We start from the raw sequence: 8,637 nt of genomic DNA, 5'->3' as shown, positions 1-8,637 counted from the left end.
CATAATTATTATTAAATAATACCTCGTACATGGTTTTGTAAGAGCAGGAGGTCAGGTATTGAATTTCCCCTCCCGTCTCTACTTCAAATTCATCTATTATACAATAGCACACTTCTCTAAGAAGTTCACAGGATGCAAACAGCTACATGTAACATGAAAAGTTATAGCCTTTTCTGTTACAAAAAAGTACAATAACCTTCAAACATTTATTGAAGAAAAAATGTTGTGAATCCTGTAAGAAACTTAAGTCCTAGCACGAAAATGTGGCGAATGAGGAATTGGAGAGCGAGGCGACATCATAAGAGGTGACAACACAATTTCATCATGGATTCTCGTAGAAAAGCTGAGCCTGAGAGTCTTCTTATATCGTTAATTCTTTTCCTGTGTATCTATTTCCTTTCTTTCTCCCACAAAACGTTTGAATTCTTCGAATAGCAATTTCCATTGTCTCATCATCCATATTTGCGAAGCAAACCCTAAACCACTGGGGCTCTACACAATGAAACAATGATCCTGGAGAGACATTCAGCTTTAATTCGTCGATAATTACTTGCCATAGCGCCATTTCACCTTCAAATGTAGGTTTGTCGAGCATTGGGCGCAAATCCATCTAACTGAAAAGGCCAGCATCGCTTTCTAAGCATTTTATTCCAACTTCTTTGAGCCCCTCGATAAAGATTTTGTGCCTATTTCCAAGCCTTTTCGAGCTTTCTGTCAAAAACATATTAACGAATTCCTCATCTGCTAACATTGATGCTAACAGCTGTAGTGTTTGAGACGAGACTAATCTGAAACTCGACATCTTTCGCCCACAATTCACAATTGTATCGTTGTATGAGTACACTATGTTGGGAATCTACTTATACATGCACAGTGAAATTTAAAATAATTTTCAATTTCCACCAAGAATCGCCTTTTTGTTTAGATAGAGATTGTGACAAGATTGTACCTTTTCCAGATCTGCAATCTTTTTGTTTTTCTTTTCGTTCCATCAACCTTGATTCGCCACCACAACTGTCCAATTGTCCAGCCTCCAACGGTGATCCACACAGAGAATAAGATTGCAGCTTCTATGATTTTCTCTTGTGCCAGCAAGAATAATGAAAACCATATGGACCTCAAAACCTAGCTATGTATTTATATAAACCCAAACGAACTCGGCTCGGTCCGGTCCAATAATTAATTAATCCAATTAATTAAATCCGATCCGTGAATTAATTAATCCAATTAATTAATTCGAAAATATAAATAACAAATCCAATTAATTAATTTATCCGACGATTATTAAATTAACCAATTGGCAATTTGCAATCTTCCAATTCTCTTTTGTGTGTGACCCATTAGGTTCCCGGCCACGATGCCTAACGACGTGAAATATTATTTTGATCTAATCAAAATTGATAAATTAAAACACCCTTTTAATTTATCGTCAATTCACATTCGCCGTCCCTGATTGACATCTAGCAATGTGTCAGGGCAATACATGTGACGGGAAATGTCACGTGGTATGACAAAACCAAATTCGTTCGTTTACCGTGAAACTATAATCCCTTCGTCAATATGATCCGATCAATTACGAGATATGAGTTGTGTCAATCTCGATCATCGATCATATCTTTCACTCCACTATTAAGTCAATATAAGTCGAAAACTCCTTTTCGACTTATGAGTACACCTTGGCCAAGGATTTCATCATCGACTTAATTGAATGAAACGTAGATCATAATCTCCTACTATCTAAGAGTGACGAATCCTTTATTGATCAATCACAACCTTCATACGATTCTTGACGTACACGAATGATATCGTATTAGCGGCCCTTTTCAGAGCAACATCCAACACCGCCAAAGTATGACTGTCCTCATATAAGGTACTATGACGACCTCAAGTCAAAGGACCAATTTCACTACCGAACGTTAGAGATTAACCACTGACACTCAGATAGTTATCCATGTGGAATCTCTCGACGGGTCTCTAATGTTTTGTTCTATAACAAAAACATCCACGTGTTCATTTAAGTGTCACCACACTTTAGCTTGTGAGATCAGCTACTTACTTCTCAAGTAAGAAATGCCACAAGTGATGGTCTATCCGTAATAACGATATCCGTATCTCGTTATTACTTACGACCACGGATGATTTAAGATTCAATCAGATGTAATTTGTATCTCACAATCACAACTCCTTGTAATTAACAAATTACAAATATTTGAATCTACGGACTCTATTATTTATTTAATTGTCTATCAATTAAATAATAGATCTGCCATTTAATTGCATTAATTACATATAAAAGTATTTATGTCCAAAGTTGATTGGACCTAGTGCATAATACTTACACACTATACCCAACCTGAACCCGGGATGGCCCATGTCCTTCGACAAACTAGAGACAGTGTGAATTAAACCGTGATTGCATAGCACTTCTTCAATTATCTCGGAGATGCTAATGAAATTTGGAGCACGAAAAATTGTGGCTGCATATATTTCATCACACACAAGATGAATTTCCTTTTCATTTATGAATGTTACCAGGCTTCTCGGCGTGTCCCTGCCATAGTGCTGCCTAATGGATTCGATGGGTTTGCTATGATAAGGCCTTTCACTTTGATGTTGGCTTTTCGGGCATTCTCATATGCCTCTTCGAGTGCTTGTATCGTAATTTGGAAATTGCTCGAGCTTTCACAGTAAATAGGAAGTAGTCTCACCCTAGTTCTCCAGCTCAAGTCCCTATCAAATCTGTAACAATCAAATGTCAAACTTACAAGTAAGATTGATGTTAATACATTTTCTGACTGTAATATATAATATAAATCGCATGTTAGTTAAATTTCTGTTCCAGATGATATTGCCTTGAATATTTTTGCTCCATATAATATGGCTTGGAAATTTTTTATGCTATGAATTAGTTCGTAATCTCTAATTTACAAGAGTAATAATAGAAAATAAGAAATATAGAGATGCTACAAGTACAGGAAAAATCAACATAAAAATTACAGAAAATACACTTGACGGACTTTTATTGGAAGATAATAACGGAAAAAAAGAAAAAAAGAAAAACAGGCTAACAGTTGCTGTTAGCACCCTGCCAAATTCTGTCCAAAAACCTGTACTTGAGGCTTAAACCTAAAAAATATGGCACTGAGATTTAGAGTGGTTCACTGTACTTTCCCCCAGAAGAAGATGATCGTCTCTACTGCCACTTCAAGATAACACAGTTCTAAAACTATTTCAACAATGCTGCACACACAGGGATAGCCAGTAGGTTTTAAATCCAGGGAACGCGTGTCGGAAAGAGATTGGACAGTTGGAGAGGGGAAAAAAAAAAAGAACAATGAGAGAGTTGCCAGAAAGCCCCTGGATTTAAAACCTGTCCACAAATCTTGTCACAACAGCTTTAGGGAAACTCTTTTGGAAAATGCTCAAGGTACATTGAGGTGTCCAATATGGTATCCAAAATGGACACTCGGCACCTCGGTATTGGTCGAGGTGCTGGTAGGCCTCGACGTGGCAGGCACCTCAGCCAATGTCGATGTGCTGTGTGTCCATTTTGGACACCATGATGGATACCACAATGTACCCCAAGCATAACTCAACTCTTTTATATGGTGTAAGAATTTTAGGTCGGCCTATAGTGAATGGAATATTTATCCCATGTTTGGTTCCATTAAAAAATGAAATAAAATTTAAGTAAAAATCAACAATTAATTTTAACAACATATTTCATGAATCCACAACATTTCAACCACACATTCTATCAATTCTTATTAAAATATATTAAAAATCTATTTTTTTCATATTGTTTGGCCCCAAGTAATCTAATATTCTACTCTATACAAGTGGTGATAACATTATTAGGAGTACCAATAAGTTACAGGAGATGCTACATAAACAGGGCCAAATGGGTCTCATTTTCCATGGGGACACATGTCCCTCTCCTATTGGCAGGTTGCATGCGTCCCTTGGGAAAAACATGGCCTATGTACCCCTGTTTGAGAAGAGTTACTAATAAGTTATAGCTTCTGACTTAAGAAAATGCCCGTCTTTCTAGTTTGAAGTCAACTCATTCATTTCACCCTTGTTTGCTTCGCATTTTTAGGGAAATAATGTATTTTGAATAGTAGATTGATTGATAATATTTGTTTCAAAATTAGAGAAAAGTTGGATTTGCATGTAATATTACTTTGTTAAAAAATGTGTGATTGAAAATGAGTTTTGAAAAAATAAATTTTTAGAAGAATAAGAATCAAACAAGGGCTTCATTGAATTTTGTAGAATTGGACAACTATGTTTAAGGCCGACCATGATATTTTGGGTGCCTTATGCCACCTTCAAATATGGGCCCCCCATATTTTGAGCATTTTTACATAGAGTTTTAATATAATTATGAACATTTAATACAAACAACACCAAAATTTGAAGAGGAAATCAACAAAATGCCAAATTTCAACATGCAATACAAATTATAAGTGAAGTTTGGCAAGCGGAATTACAATGCAATAGTAAAGGGTCTGTTTGCTTCTATGATCATTTTCTCACTGCAATTATTTCAGGCAAAATTGAATATATATTTGAGCAATTTACATACAAAATTGGAGAATGTTGACTGCAATAAATAATATAGCAAAATAATAAAAATGATGATAGAATACAAATTAGCTTCTAATTTTATATTAATTCATGAGAAATTAACTTGCAAATAAGAAGTATTGGTATGAACACAGATAAGGAATTATTAAAGTCAAAGTACTTTCAAAATATCTTAAAGACTTCATGAGATTAAAACAAAAGAATATAATAATAGCATATTACTCTGTAGTACGTGTTTCGAAGATAAGAGATAAAGAAAGAAATATGTAAGGTTGTCATAATAGCAGTGAAATCAAACCAATCTGCTAAATTGAATTTTCAAAATTTTAATTCAAAGAGAGATAATTTATTTATTGTAGGAATGAAAAAATAATGGTGGGGTGACTATATATATATATATATAATTTGGAGCCTTATCAAAGTGGGGTCTTAGGCGATCGCTTACCTCGCCTATAGTCAGGGCGCCACTAATTGTATTACAAGTAAAACATGTGTTTGAAAATATTCTTAGCCGGAGTTTTGTAGATATTAAAATTATATATTTAGTAGATTTTATCAAAAATTAATAAAATGTGTGGTTAAAAAGTTGTGGACTCTATAATATATGTGATTGAGATTAATTGTTGACTTTATTTTAAATTAAAATCTACCAAGCAGGGTTTAGTATCTAGCCGTGAACCGTTTGGTTTTCGAAAGATTTGGTAGTTCACAATCTTAGGAGAATTCTGCCTAGAATTCATAACTCAGGTGGTGGGGTCCAGAGAGAAAAGTGGAGTCCTCTTTCTCTAATTTTCTACTACTCCGTTCATTCTTCTCAAGACAATATTGTTACGTACTTACTCCATTTCAAAAAGAAAAAATGAGGAATTTAGATGGATATGTTTGTCTGTTTGAACTATATTAGGTTGCCCTAATATTCTTACTGTATAATATATTTCACGGGGCCTGTTTTGATTAAATGAGAGGAGTAAAACTTTATACTCTTCCTCTACTTGTAGGAAAGCGGCAACTAGAGTTGATTTCATTCAGTTTTCACATTAATTTATAATATATTAAATATCATATTTGTTGGACAATTTTAACTCTTAACTACAATTCAATTGTTTCAATATACTTTGATAAACCTAAACTTGATAAATCTTGAACTACATAAATCTAGAGTTATTATAGATGAATTAATTTTTATTCATGTATCTAAAAATTTTAATAGGGCATCGTTTGGCACCCATTTTTTTAAAATCTATTTTTCTCTCTCTTCTTTTCAACTACACATTTTTCATCAATTTACTATTCAAAAATGCATTTTTACATAAAAATATCTCCCAAACACCCTCTAAATGTTTAAATTCATGTATTAACAATTAATTCTTATATACAAAATGTAGTATAAAAACGTTGCTCATTTGCAATATTTCATGATCACAAAAAAACTGAATCATAAAATTTGAGTTTTAAATGTACAATTTTCTTCTTTTAAATTTCTATCCCAAATTTTATTTTCTTTAATTCATTTGATACTCATGAAGCCCTCCCAAAATTTTAGTATCAAATATTACTTTTATAATATTTAAAAAATATTTTAGAGTGACGTGCAATGCACATTTAACTTTGACAAGTCTTATAAGAGGATGTTAGGATTTAAGTTATAACATTTATTATATTAAAATGAAATGCATATCAATGTGTAAATTCAGTCCTTGAAAATATTCGATATTATGGATGAAGTGTTTCTTTCTTTAGGCTAGACAGTACACAACAAAATACATATCAGTATATGTTTGTCATGGCCATGAAAACGTTGTCTTGGAACTTGGAGAAGCGTAATAAAGCATATATACTTGTAAAATGCAATTGATTTTATGTACTTACGTGGGATAATAAGGTGAGGGACCAAAAATGCATCTCCAGGATCAGCCAAACAGAACATTAACAGCTCATTAGCTCTGGTGGCTCCACCGGCCATCACTATTCGGTCGGGAACAAAGGTAACCCTACCGCCTCTCACCTTTTCCATAAACTTCGCCACGGCCTTCATGAAATTATTTGAGAGTACGTATTAGCATAACCGCACAAAGTCTCATGAATTGAGAAGAACAAATAATAATAATAATAATAATAATAATAAAAATAATAATAAATAAAAAAATAAAAAAATAAAATTCATATAGGCGATTCTTATAAATTTATTGGCATTTTCTTACATTTCTGAATTCCTGCAAGCCATGATAATCTTGAAAGATGGCAATGTCTTTGAACGCGTCAACTCCTTCATGAGTACAGATCGACGCTCTGGGATTTTTCTTGACCCATTCCTCAATCAAGTCGAAGGAAAGCTGCAAATCATAATCAAATAAATGAGAGAAAGAACAAAAATAAACTCAAAATGCATAATTTTTCTTTCTGGAAAAGGAAATCCTAGAAATCATTATGGAACAACAATATGCAAAATACCTGATTTTCAGCAAGGCCCATTTGGATAACTCCATTAGGGTTTTGAGTAGGATGAAAAGGGTCATTATCATATGCTTTCCATCCATCGAAATAGGGAGAATTTTCTCCATGCTGATCATTGGTTGCTAGTTTGGATAAAAGTTGGGTATTTCCACTCTTAAACTCCATTCTCACTTAATCCCCATATGAGAGAGAGAGAGAGAGAGAGAGAGAGAGAGAGAGAGAGAGAGAGTACTATATGTGTATACTTGTCAGCAATGAAAGTTGCTTCCAAGAATCTAATGAAAAGTATAAGGTGACGTACATAGGTATATAAAAGCAATGGAATGAGAAAAAATGGACTGAAAATTCTTTCGATTTTGAAAGTCAGGAAAACAAATGTCAATTTTAAGACAGAAAATTCGATTTTGCCAAACTTTTTTTATTATTATTCATCGTAATTGCTTACGCGATTCAAGACGAAATGAAATGGACATTTTCTTTTATGGCTATTGATTTTTCCGTGAAGTTTACGTCACCATGGGCGGATTTAGGTGGTGGCCGCCCTAGCTGGATTTGTTGGGGAGAATTTTTATTTTTATTTTTTATTATGTAATAGATAAAAATTTTAGGTTTATATCTGGTAGTTCATTTTATTTTCAAATCTCTCTTCTACCTAGTTGGTTAGAGCTTATATTTATATATTGTGAGTTTTGGGTTTGAGTCCTTCCCGTCCATTTCATTGTGCAAAATTTTTATTCGTCGGGGAGAAATTATTTCTTTTTTTGATAATAGATAAAAATTTTAGATTATATAACTAGTAGTTTATTTTATTTTCAAACCCATCTTTTGCCTAGTTCGTTAGAGCTTGCATTTATATATTGCGAATCGTGGGTTTGAGTCCTTCCCGTCCATTTCATTGTGCAAAATTTTTATTTTTACAATATTTACCAAAGTTAATTCCCTAAGGAAAGGATTCGAGCCTATGACCTCTAACTAGGATGATTGGAAACTTAACTATCATGGCAATGGTTAAAATTTGAACCTAAACTTAACAAAATAATATATATTAAGACTCTAGGCGAGTCAATGACTATTTTCTTTCTTCTTCTTTTTTTTGTCGTTTTAAATATTTTATGCTTTAATAATTTAAAAGATATAACTTATGAGTATTGAGTTTTAATTTATATGTTATTTGAGAATTTGTCTACTGTGAATTGTGATATTAAAAATTAATTTGATTATTGTGAAATGTGAATTATGACAATTGAAAATGAGAAATTGGAGAATTTATAACTTGTGATGAATTGTTGTTGAGAATTGGAAATTGAAACTTTAATTATATTTTAAAATTACTTTTAATTACGTTTAATCTTTGATTAACTTTCAATTCTCATACTGATTTTGGAATAATTTTTTCAACTGAATCTCAATCTAGTTCTTATAGTGGTGTATCTAATATCTCAACTACTTTTAGTCAAGCAAACGATGTATTAAACATTGATAATATAAATAAGTCTTATATATCATGTAATTTATATTATTTAGGATTGTATTGATCTATAATATGATATAAATATACGATTTTTACGTTTTAATGTATTTACATATAAATTG

At 32.7% G+C, this 8,637-nt stretch overlaps 1 pseudogene; it reads right to left on the bottom strand.

The window, feature by feature from the left end:
- Positions 1-243: 243 nt before the first annotated feature.
- LOC111390300 lies at positions 244-7,209 on the bottom strand (annotated as a pseudogene).
- Positions 7,210-8,637: the final 1,428 nt, after the last annotated feature.

This window comes from Olea europaea, chromosome 3 (genome assembly GCF_002742605.1).
Source record: "Olea europaea var. sylvestris chromosome 3, O_europaea_v1, whole genome shotgun sequence".
NCBI classification, from domain to species: Eukaryota; Viridiplantae; Streptophyta; class Magnoliopsida; order Lamiales; family Oleaceae; genus Olea; species Olea europaea.
The sequence above is the reverse complement of the archived record's forward strand: the minus strand, read 5'-3'. Positions and strand labels throughout refer to the sequence as shown.